This window comes from Strix uralensis, chromosome Z (genome assembly GCF_047716275.1).
Source record: "Strix uralensis isolate ZFMK-TIS-50842 chromosome Z, bStrUra1, whole genome shotgun sequence".
Lineage (NCBI taxonomy): Eukaryota > Metazoa > Chordata > Aves > Strigiformes > Strigidae > Strix > Strix uralensis.
Window position 1 is genome coordinate 6,896,698 of NC_134012.1, and position 12,692 is coordinate 6,909,389.

Sequence of the window (12,692 nt, forward strand, 5' to 3'; positions counted from 1 at the left end):
GTTTTATTATATTGTGAACAATTTTTTTAAAATCTGCTAAGTAAAGAAGAAATATTATTCCTAAAGCAGGTCAAAACACAAGATAAAAACAGGATTAAATAAACCTTTTTATTATTATTATTTTATAAAAAAAACAAAATGTTTTAATTCTTGAATTATTGTGTAACTATTGTTTAATAATTATTCAGATCTTGTGTCACTTATTTGTTCTGTCTGGTTTAGATCACTAATTACACTTAACTGAGCAATGTTATCTCAATGTACATTGGGAATTTATTAAATAGTATGAAAAAGTCAGCCATTAATGCATGGATATACTAAGCACTTTGATATCTGGGGTGAAAACATGCACCATATTTTAGTTATCCCCAAGCAGTTAATGTCAACTACGTAGTGATGATACTTCAATACTGTGGTTATTTCAATTAAACAAGGGTCTCCTGCTTCCTAAAGACAGTTGTGCTGGACACTTGCTCAAGCAACCATTTGTCCTATTTTCAGAAGCTTCTTTTTTCCACTCACACTGGAAATCAGAGAGTAATTGAAATGAGGGTAGGCAAATCTTTTAATTGCCTACAAGCACCAGTGTGCAACAGAAAATTAACTGGGGCCAGAGACCAGTCACTATATGTGCTTATACTTAACAGTCAGCTAGCTCCAGTTAAAAAGGAGGTCCCATTGAAAGGATCATGGTGACTGATTATTAAAAGAAGTACATGAAAAGACACTGGTGTAGGAGACCTTTTTTAGGAACAGAAATCTGAGAGGATGACAGAAGACACAAGGGAGAAGTTTGGGATGGACTTAATTCCTGTATTTGCTTTACAAATAAGCAGAAGCTCTATTTTCATGGGTAAACACCCGTCAGATGTTTCCAAGAGCTGGGAAGAATGCAAGGGCAGAAGATAGTTCAAGAGGACAGTAAGATGTCTGGAGGAGGAAACAACATATCCATGTCTTGGTGTCCCTGGACAGGATGCTAGCATAAGAGGTGGTGCTGGCCAAGCTCAGGTGTTGTAAAAGGGAATGAAGAATGACATATCTGCATTCCAAAATTCACCTTCTACTCACCAAAGAAGCAGTACGAATTATAGCCTCTAAACCTTCCACCCACTCTTCAGTTTTCTTCATGTAAATATATTCCCTGATATCTTGTCACATATCTTCTAAGATAGATACTCTTCCACATGAAGAAGAATTTTATACTGATGAGTGTGTTCCGTCTGCATAGGTAGATGCTTTATGTATTTTCAGATAAGTTATACTGACCGTCAAAAGCATAGTAACCAAAGAAATACATGTTTCTTTTAATGCTTCACAAAGCACCCTTTGGCAAAAGAACACATTAATTCAACAATGTCCACGGTATTATTTGTAAAAATACATCATTTCCCATATTGGATATCACCCCCAGTTAGCTTCCCCTTGGCCAGCAATGTAAAAACACTTCAGATTTCTCCATTTGTAATTTTCTTTTGTACACATTCTTCCTCTACTTCAGCTGAGGGGAATTTAACATTTATGTTCTAAGTTCTTCCATGAAGCCTTACCCCTTGATTCATATACGTTCTGACAACATACTTCAAGTGCTTTATTTTAATAAGGACTGTTTTCATTACACTGTTTGGGATTTGGTGGGAGAAACACACTTAGAGAGTTGTCTACCTCTTAAAAATGTAGCTAAAGGCCTTTAAGGTCCTGTTTCTTGGACCATAAAACTTGTCTGTGGTGATTGAAATGAGAATTCTGTTTGACCTTTTGTGACTTAATTTCATGCTTGATTTCCACTGCTGCCACTACTTTACCTCAAAGACCATAGCTGTGTCCCTCCGATGGAGGGGGTCTGCTCAGCAGCGCTGGATAGAGAGGTGAGTGTCTGTTCTGCCTCCAACCTCTCATTCTGCCTAAACCAATTACTCAATTTTGATGCAGAACTGACCTTTTAATCTCAAAATAAAATGCACATTTGCTTTCAACCCCCTTCTATTGGAGTCCTTGCCTAATGTGGCCTTATATGGTACAATGACTGTGTACTCTCAATTTGTTCTTAAAATATCTTTCCCTCCAATTTTTAACTATGGAACAATTGTAGTGTATAAATGTATATTTAGTATCATCTAAATTCTCTGATTGATCTACTGGATATTTCTGTAAATGTTGCTCTTGATACTCCGGTTTCATTCATGTAAACAGAGCAATGACTCACGTCCTGGTCTATTCAACACATACCTGTAATCAGTACCATCTGCCGCCACATGCTCTGTTAAACCACTGCTTGTTGTCCTTTTGAACCATTGCTTCTTGTCGTTTTAAACCATTGCTTCTCGTCCTTGTTCTTTATCTAATTCAATCATAGTGGAAACAATAACAAACAGTAAAAACACAGACACATGACGAGCTTGCAGATTGTGTAATGCCAATGCCTTTTCTAAATCTAGGGCAAGAAATCTAGCTTCTCCAGAACTGCTGAAGAGGAAGGTTTTCTATTTTTGAGCTGAGACCTGTGATGCAGAGGGCAGTGCTATAACTTCACCATCAGCAGTGGAAATCATTAGCAAGGATGGTATTTCAATTTTCTGAACCTTCAGTTTTTGACATTTATACAGAGAGGTGGCCACGACTGATTCTTTGTGATGGGGTATGTTATGTACTCAGTTGCTTCATCACATAGGCTATCAAATGACCTTCCACAGATAACAAGCATAGGGTGCTGATAATCAGGGCTTAAATGTAATTTTCAATCAGAGTCTCTACAGGAAGTGCACAGAAGGTCTCTTCTGTGTACTTTCATGCTTTACTTTTGAATAAGCAATGCCAGTTGAAATTAAACAGTATTTTATCCATAAATAAAATAATAAGTTAAAAAGTCTAAGAACATTCAGTGTGTGAATGTTCTCTTACCATGGGTAGCACAAATAGGAGTGAAGGCACTGAAAGTCACTGGAAAGATGTGGAAAAGTGGTGAGACAATGAAATGTTGCCTACACATTTCAAAATGCATGGCTGTTTGAAAATAAATGTGTATTCCTCATTTTTAGAACTTGTGGGAAAGGTTTGGAAGATGAACCCCTCCAGATTCTCCACCAGAATGACTATGGTCATACCATGCAAACACAAAGCAGCAGGAGGTCTAATGCAGGTAGCTGCCTTACTACAACTGTTGTCTTAGCAGACACAATGTCACATCAACAAAACACGCATGCACACATCTGGAATGCACATCAATGGATGAGCTTCCATCCTGGAAAGCAAGTGGCATGATATGTTGAGGCTCCTCAAAGATGCCTGACCAGAGTAATCTTGAACACTACATGAGGTTAGTTTCTGTTTGGGTGAGGAAAGTGTGAAGAAAGGGAACAACACCAAGGTTATAAATACGTCCCTTGCAAATTAGAAATTAGCTGAAAAGTTTCAAAAGCTCAGGAGTTTCCTGTTAGTTCATCTGGTGAGAGCAGGCAAATCTGGGACCACCTGTGGTTCTACACTGTGGAAAACCATCTGATTTCTGCTGAGTAAAAATCTATAAGATTACCTTTTAAATCAGCTAAGCACAAGTGATGCTTTTTATATCAAATAGAAAGACCATTACTGAAGTCAACAGGGCAATTTCTGGTGATGTATCACTTCCAAAATGCCTGAAAGCTCATTGGTGTGATGACCCATATTCACTTTACAGGTAGATAAAAAAAAGAAAAGAGAAAAAAAAAATAGAGAAATAATATAGGTCAGGCTCAATAGAGGAAAACCAGACCCACACAGATGCTGGGTGGCAGCTGTGCAGCAAGGAGCAGGACAAGCACCAGGAAGAAGGCGGCAGCAATCATCTGTTCAACTGCTTGGTCGTTCATCTGGAGCTGTCAGCTCGACCCAGAGCAGAGTTCACCCTGCTTGTCAGCAATGGTGATAATGATGCTTCATACAGATGAAAATCCAATTACAGAAATAAAAATCACAGACCTAACAAACCGTGTTTAATCTTATGGGCTATTGCTACCCCTGTTTTCTCATCTCTCATTTACATGTAGTCTAATTAGAATATAAGGTCTTTCTGGGCAGGACCTTCATTTAAAATCTTGTCCCCAATGAGGCAACATTAGCTAGGGATTCATATTGAACAAAATACAATTAGAATGCTTATTAATTAAGTCACCAGTGTGTTTCACCTTGGCATGATGAGTTATCTTGGACAGCATCATTTAATTTAAAAATTGGCATACATACATAAATGTTACCTACAGTATCCTTTAAATCTCCAGTAATGTGCTTGGGGAAAAGTTACTGAGTAAACAATACATTTCATTTGTCTGTACAGAAATCTTATAGGACTAATGAAGCTGAGTACATCTTCTCTCATTGTCATTCCAATTGTGTATTACTGTCCTGCTTAGACCACTGTCTTATCACTAAAAAACTAAAAATAATATGCCTGTAATTATAGAATAACTTTAAAGTAAAACATCTTTCTTTATATTTCTCTCCCTGGCACTGTACATTTATGAAACATTTTTTGGGAACTGACTTTTCATTTTATAAAGCGCCAGCATATCCTATCAAATATGTCCCAGAGGAGGGTTTGAGATAAGCAAAAAATTACCAAGGTAAAACCAAAGATCATTTCCTTTCTGCTATGTTCAGATTCAAAGTTGCCAATATAAATGTATTTCACTGAGAAAAATATGTTTTTATTACAAAACAAGGTAGAAGGGGATGTTAGAGATCAAAAGATGTATTTTCAATTGCTGCCTCTTCCTCTCGTGCAGCTTTGGTGTTAGGATTTATTACTTTAAGACTTTAAATGAGTTCCAGGGTCACCGATACATTAAAGAAAAAAGGAAAGTGCTGAGGAGGTTTGGAGGTAGCAATAATGTCAAACTCTGAAAACGTCATTTGCAATATTTCCGTAGTGGCAGCAGCTGACTTTCACAGAATCACAGAATCATTTAGTTTGGAAAGGACCTTGTAGATCATTTAGTCCAACCATTAACCCAACACTGACAGTTCCCAACTACACCAGATCCCTCAGTGCTATGTCGACCCGACCCTTAAATCCCTCCAGGGATGGGGACTCCACCACCTCCCTGGGCAGCCCATTCCAACGCCTAACAACCCCTTCTGGAAAGAAATGCTTCCTAATATCCAGTCTAAACCTTCCCTGGTGCAACTTGTCCTATCACTTGTTACTTGGTTAAAGAGGCTCATCCCCAGCTCTCTGCAGCCTCCTTTCAGGTAGCTGTAGAAGGCAATGAGGTCTCCCCTCAGCCTCCTCTTCTCCAGACTAAACACCCCCAGTTCCCTCAGCCGCTCCTCGTACGACATGTGCTCCAGACCCTTCACAGGCTTCGTTGCCCTTCTCTGGACACGCTCAAGTAATTCAATGTCCTTTTTGTAGTGAGGGGCCATTTCACACCATTCAAGATACGAAAGGTGATACTCAAAGTCCTAATGAAAGCTGCACATGTAACAAGCTTGAACCCAAGAGCAAAATCAAGCCCCATGTTAGTAAAGTGTCTAGAATGCCCTCAGCAACAACATGTCACTGCTTTTCATTTCTCCCCACTGCAAGTCAGAAAGTACATTGCTACCACAGGTGTGTAACTCATCAGACTTCAGGACAGTCAATCTCAGCACCAAGTAGAAACCTTTACATGGGTGGATATCCTCTTTTCCTGATACGACAGACCTCTTCACCCTCTCAGTGCTCAAGTGTGCTCCATGCAACATAGCCTATTGGAGAGAGACTTTTTTCTGACCCCAGCAGGGCACAGGCTGACACTATCTGAATACTCCCCAGAATGTGCTGGGGACCCTGGGTAATCGTTAAGATATCCAAGGATCCCCATTGTGTAATTTACTGATGTTTTGGATGAAGTTAACTTGTTGTTAACTAGTTATCTTGAAGCAATTATTAACTTAAGTCAGGGTAATACAGAAGCCATGTGAATATTTATATTATATGTTAAACAATATAAATATGTTTATATTTATTTGCAACATATAAAATAATATGGTTATAAATGTTCATAGAAACACATGTAAGAAACAGAAGAAAAAGCATGTTTCAGCTGTTTACACCAAACTGCCTTTGAAAGATTCTTGCTAATGAATGCAACCTGAGATGAAAGTACATGAAAACCAGCTTCCCAGCTAAGGAGTCTGTTAAAAACAGATCCCCAGCAAGGCAGATGGACAGAGGGAACATAGTCCCTAGAAAATCCTAAGAACAAAAGAGAATATCCCTATTGAAGCTGTACTGGCTTGCATGAGAACTCCTTTTACACAGATCAGGCAAGGAAATGCTCTCTGATATGTGCAGAGGTAGCATAAAATCCACCTGAACCCTGGGGATCACTCTCAGATGACTAATATGAAAATGTATAAAGCCACGACCACCACTACCACCACCAACACAAACAACAACAACAACAATAAAACATTATGGCAAAGAACCATCAGCCAGCCAACCCAAACAGGAATACAACCTTAAGGATATACCAGTTAGCCTCCTGCCCGTTTATGGGAAACAGAGACACATACCAAAATAAAAAGACCTTGGTGAACTTTTAGAAACAAATCTCTGGCTTTTATCTTATTTTTTGGCTCTTGAGCACAAAAGCATTACCTCTTCAAACAAACTCTGGAGAACAAAGAGGGGTTATTGACTAATGTTGTTATATGGTCACTTTCTGAAGTCTCTGCTGTATCTGAAGAAATGAGAAAAATCACAAACTGGATCACACAGAACAACTTCATTCTTTACTTGGCATTGGTAACTCGGGAGTCTATTGCCTGGCTGGCAAGTCATCTTTTCTTGGTTTATTACACTGTCTCTGCAATTCTCCCTACAGGGCAGGTCAGTAATAGGGCACAAGATCCTGCTTCCAGTGGGAATTAGATGTCAAGACAGAGTTGGACTTTAACGTGTTCTAACACTTTCAAATAAAAAGAAGACGACCACAAAACCCACAAGTGCTACAGCAAAGAAAAGAGCCTGTTTGCAAGGTCAAAGCAAAGAGCAGCTCAGTAAGTGGAATGACCTCTCAGTTTGGATTACTCCCAGAATGGACTAAAAGCTGTGTTGTGAGCATTCAGGATGGATATCAAGTGTCTTTCCAGCCTTCCATCTCAAAGTTACCTGACTGATCCTATTTGCCAGAGTCCTCATTAAACTGGTCACAGAGAACAGTCCTGGAGGAACTTCCACCCCAAGTTTCCTGTGGTTCAGCAGTGCCCCCTCAAAAACCCCAAACAGCCAGCACAGGAAGAATAGAAACAGACAGCCATTTGTTGACAAAACAAACCTTTAGTTTACTCCTGATGAGGACTGGAAAAAGAGAGGAGAGAAAAAAAAAATAAAAATAAAAGAGGTACCTAGAAGTAACTACAAATAGTATTTCTGGACTACTACTTCATCCTTCTCATGCTGTCAGCCATATCCCATCCTGTTGTGGCCTGACAAACACTGATCATCTTGAACGTCACAGACCTTTTAGCAAGTTCTAACAATGGTACCTTCTTGTAATTCCCAGGTTGGAAAGAATTTGAATATTTGGCAAGTCATTAGGTCAGACCCTTGGTGCTGAAAAGAAATAACATGAAGATCAGACAGCCACATTAATGCAGACAATGCAAATAAGTGCAAGAGAAAATTTCCACTGCAGTCATGTGTGATACTGCAGTTAAGACAGTACCACCTCTGGAAAGCCTTCACATTAATTATATAGCCCTACACCATTGCTGTCTCCAACAAGTGACTGATTCTGACAACTCTAAATCTTTGGTGTCAGACTGCTCATGGTCTTTGAATGCCTCTTGATGCTTGTGGAAGTCACAGACATTTGCAGCTTCAATACAATGACATGATCAAAAGAACATTAAGTGACAAGATAAGTAGTCCAGATAATAGCCCCTGGCAATCCTGGGTGTGTATGAGTCAGCTGAAGCCCTTGAAATACAAGATTTCTGTGTATCGTCTATTTAGCTCATGCATTACCACAGATAGTGGCGGATGCTCAATGATTTTTCTGAGTTTTCAAGGTCACAGTGCCATCCTACATATTTTAAGCTTTTAAATGAAAAACTGTTCAGCAGGAAACACTTCACCAGCATTCTTTCTCTCTCATGCAACCAACAGGGCATACAAACAAAGCCTTTGTGACTGAAGACTAACCCCAGTGATTTAGACACAGAGTACATGACATGTGGTTAGACTAAACAAATATCTTTTGGAAAACATCCACTCTAAGCTTAACATCCCAAATAACAGAGAATCTTCCAAAAGCCATGGCAAGCTACTTCAATGGTAAAAATCAGTCATCACAAAAAGCTCTCTCTGCGAAAAGACTAGATAAGTATCCTTTTCATTTAATTTTTTTCTGTCTTCCCCTTTTAACTATGGGATATTGTTACGCACTTGAATGCTTACAAAAGAACTTAAAGACCCTAATTATAGGCTGCAGGCAAACTGCCTTCTAAATTTCTCTTTGATGAGATAAATGCATGAATTCCTTAAATTTCTCTGTGTAAGATTTTTTTTATGGACCTCAAATCATTCTCATGATTATGCCCTTCTCTTGTCACTCCTTCTTTTGTAACTATCCTATTTTTAAAAAAAAATTATTTTATTCTGCTCAACTTGTACATGGTCCGCATATCCCACTTATTTTGGAGTATCAGTTCCTTTCTTCTGTTGAATTAAACTTCCTTGTGACGTTGACAGTGGCTAGTTTCACAGACAAATCTGGATCAAAAGCACTGTTATCTGCCCAGAATGAAGAGATCAAAGTTTGTATTACTTTACTTTTAGCTTGATTACAGCTAACAGCATAACAATGTAACCTTAGTTCTTAACCTATTAGCACAGTTCTTAGTACAGGTCACAAAATGTACCTGAGACACTGGGCAAATGCTTTGGCTCTTAATCTGTGCTTGCATAGTCACTCCCTAAGCAATAAACAAATTAATTAAAACTTGCTCAGGTATATCTCTGAGTGAAAAGCAGGCAACTCTTTAATGGCAAATGTTGTCTTACAAAATTTCTTTTTTTTTTCCTCAGAAGCATCCCTCTTTCAGTGTACTTGTTATCACATTTTTTGTTTATAAACTGGCATATTAAAAATACTTGTTCACTAAACTTTTGTTGGGTGAACAAGGCAAACACTAGAAATATCCTGTTGTCATAAAAACAGGCCTTAATTTTGAAATATCGTGAGTGTCTGTGGACTACCCATGAGAAAAAACTGACCTTCCGTACCATCTCTGGGAGCTATTGCTGTGTCAGTTGCTGTTACCTTCTTAAACATTAAAAAAACATTCACTTGGGTGAAGAAATATGACCAAAAATTAAAGGACGGCTTTGTTTAAGAAGCATTTCTATTTAGTCTGAGGGGAGTTTTCATACAATAAGACAGTGAAACATAACTTTATGGATTATGTCATGTTCTGTGAAGTCATCAGTGCCACTGAAGATATTGGAGGTGTACTGAAATAATACATGGAACCATATCTTGAAAAATTTCTGTGGCTGAATAAACTCCAGATGTTAGCTTTTCATACCATCTCAGACCACTATGTGCTGAAACATTTGGCAGATAGAAAGCAGAAGCTTGTTGCAGCTGGTGATATCCTTTGATGAGATCAAGCTTCAGAAACACAATGGTGCCATTCAGTGTAGGAATTATGTCATTTACTGTTGGTGAGATATGGTTCTCTCTTTACAGTGATCTTTCTTTATTCCTTCTGCAGGAGTTTTTGGAGCCATGCAAATTCATCCCCTCCTACAATTCAATCTCTCCATTTCCTAAAACCCATGTAAAAGAGATTTCAGCAGAGTCCTGTCCCACACCTCCTTCAGCTTCCGCTGTCCCATCCTGCTGCCAGCATTGGCAAGGGACCTACTACTGTTAATTTCCACCACCAATTTCTTCATCTGCAGGTAAAAATTCCTTATTATGGCAAAATGAGACACTACGTGTCTTGGCTTGTCTTACTGTATCATGGCTGTTGTATGCTCTGTCAAGATTGTCCTCCCAATAGCTGTTCTGGCAATGGGAGCCTAAATCTTTAGGTTAAAATTTCCTTTCTTGAGTTCTCTCTTTAGTTAGCACTATGTGGATCAAAGTAGTGTTTAATATTCACATAAGATGTGACTGTCTTTTAAGCCGTTTTTACAACCTTCTTTCAAGAATGAAGCCATATGAAGGAACTAAGTTTTTCTCATCCGAACACAGTTATTTATACTATGGTATTTGCACTCTAATATAAAGTAGATTCATGTTAATGTTAAACCACTCTCATCTGAGTGTAGTTTAAATACCTAAATAGGGACCAATCAGCATCATGACAGACTGATTAACACATATGACAAGGCAAGACATTACCTTAAGGTAAGAGGGCATACATGTAATTTAATTATTTTAAGCAGGCTGGGTCTGATGGCCTTTCTCCTAGGGGCATGAGGGAATTGAATGAGCAACCTTCTGAATCTTTATTTCTCAGAAAATCCGCAGTCCATGGGCGAAGCACCAGAAGAGGTGAAAAGGGCAAATGTAACTCTTCAAAAGGGAAGAGGGGGAGAGAAAAAGAGAGGTACCAGAATAAATAGTCATACTACTTGTACCTCCTGGATGCCAGAAAAAAATTAACAAAGAGGCAACAGATTTGTCTAGAAGAAACCAAGACAAAACTAGCTATGGTCATGATTCCATGAACCTTGTTCCTCTTAGAAAATATCATGACTTAATTGTAGCATTCGATGTCACTTCATACAATATTCATATAAACAAATTTTGGAAGAAAATGCTATGAACCTCTTGAAAACTGTCAGAGACATTGATCCTGTAGAATATTTATTGGTTCCTCTTGTTATACTGAAAAAATCTCTCAAGTAAGATTTTACATGTGTTTTTCAATATTTTATTAACTTGATTGTAATTATTTTCATTTGGTTGCAAGTGTTTTCCTTAACAAAATGGATGAAGGAACAAAGTATGCAGATTAAATTTACACACAATAAACCTCAAATACCTGTTGGTGAAAAGGAGTAGACTGAAAATGATCTTGATATTTTGAAAGAAAAAAATACAGCCGAGAGCGATATTTTCCTTTGGCAGGTATGATCAGCTGCACAAATACAGGTATGGAGCTTGTGGTTGGAGAGAAAAGAGTCTAGGAATGGACAGTGGCTCACAAGTTTAACATGCTGTTACAAAAAAGAGTTAAGACTATCCTGGGACACCTAAAAAAATCTTGCATCCTGAAAAACAAGTGAAATAGTCCTACTGCTATGCTGGTATTAGTCAACTGGAATTCTGTGCCCAGTTTTTTGCACATAACTTCAAGAAGTAGCTCAGCTGAAGAGAAATGAGGAGAGGAAAAAGAACAATCAAAGTTCTAGAAAATATAACTTGCAAGGAACACCCGAAATTCTGAAGAATTTTCTTTGAATTATCTCTTTGACATAGTATCTTGGGAAAGGCCAAGACTCAGGAAGGTCTGGAGATCAAACACCATGAATTTGCTTTTGAGCCCATCACTGGAGAGGCAAAAGGTCAAAATCACAATCTCCACGTGGTGCTACATCCAGAGGATGAAGTTGTATCTTTTTTATTGTGGATATGCACTGGATTCTTGCCTTTTCTGTAGTAACCAGCAGCTTTTCAGAGTTTTTAATGTCATCACACGCCTACCACTGTGACTTGTAATTATTATATAGATCAGTATTTCACATTACAAAATTTTTTAACAGGAGCATTGATATTTATTAACCAATGGGCATTAATATATTCTCACAATCCCATATCATGGAATAAAATGGAAAAGATATATATGGAATATATATATATATACACACACATATATAACTATACTCTTTCCTGTTTTTTTTTTTTTCCTTTTTTTTTCAATTCCTCTTCTTAACACTCTGCTGTGGAACTTGCACTCTGTTTTTTGGCGTATTCTTCCTTTTGGTACATCATGCTCAGAGCAGCTTGGTTTGGGCTAAACCAAGCAGAGATAGTCATGTAGCACAATATCAGGTAACTAACCATTTAGTAGACCTGTCCCAACAAAGACTACAGGTTTTGAACACTCATCCCCACATGCTTCTGCAATCTTTCATTTCATGGAGCAACACCTTTGTTTCATTCTCGTGTTTGCAGCCACTGTGATTCAGTGGGTAGATTCAGGTGACTACACACAGGCAACTAACACCTAGAAGTATTCAAAAGTATATGTACATCCACAAATATCCCAGCTGTCCTCCAGCTGTGCTCTGAAGAGGGCCGGTCTCCCATAGGTCCCTTTACATATTTGACAGCCTCAAACAAATGCCTTTTGACACTCAGGCTAATCCTAAAACAGTACTGGAGAGACAGGATTAGGTACCTGAATCACTCCCAGTGCCATACTCCATGCGCTTGCCATACATATTTAATAAAAGTATGGTTTTATTCAAGTCTCACAATTTCATTTACACCTGGTAATTAAACCAAATCTATGATAATTTAATGAAGTCTCAATTATATATATTGCTATTTGTAATAAAGGTATCATAATAACACAGAGCAAAACCACACTTTCATGGATCTCACTATCATGCAACAGGGACATTTCACCAGCTGTTCATATTCCTCCAGTCTGTGATATATTGGTGACACGGGACAAGGTCAGATAGATACATGAGCTGGCACTGGAGA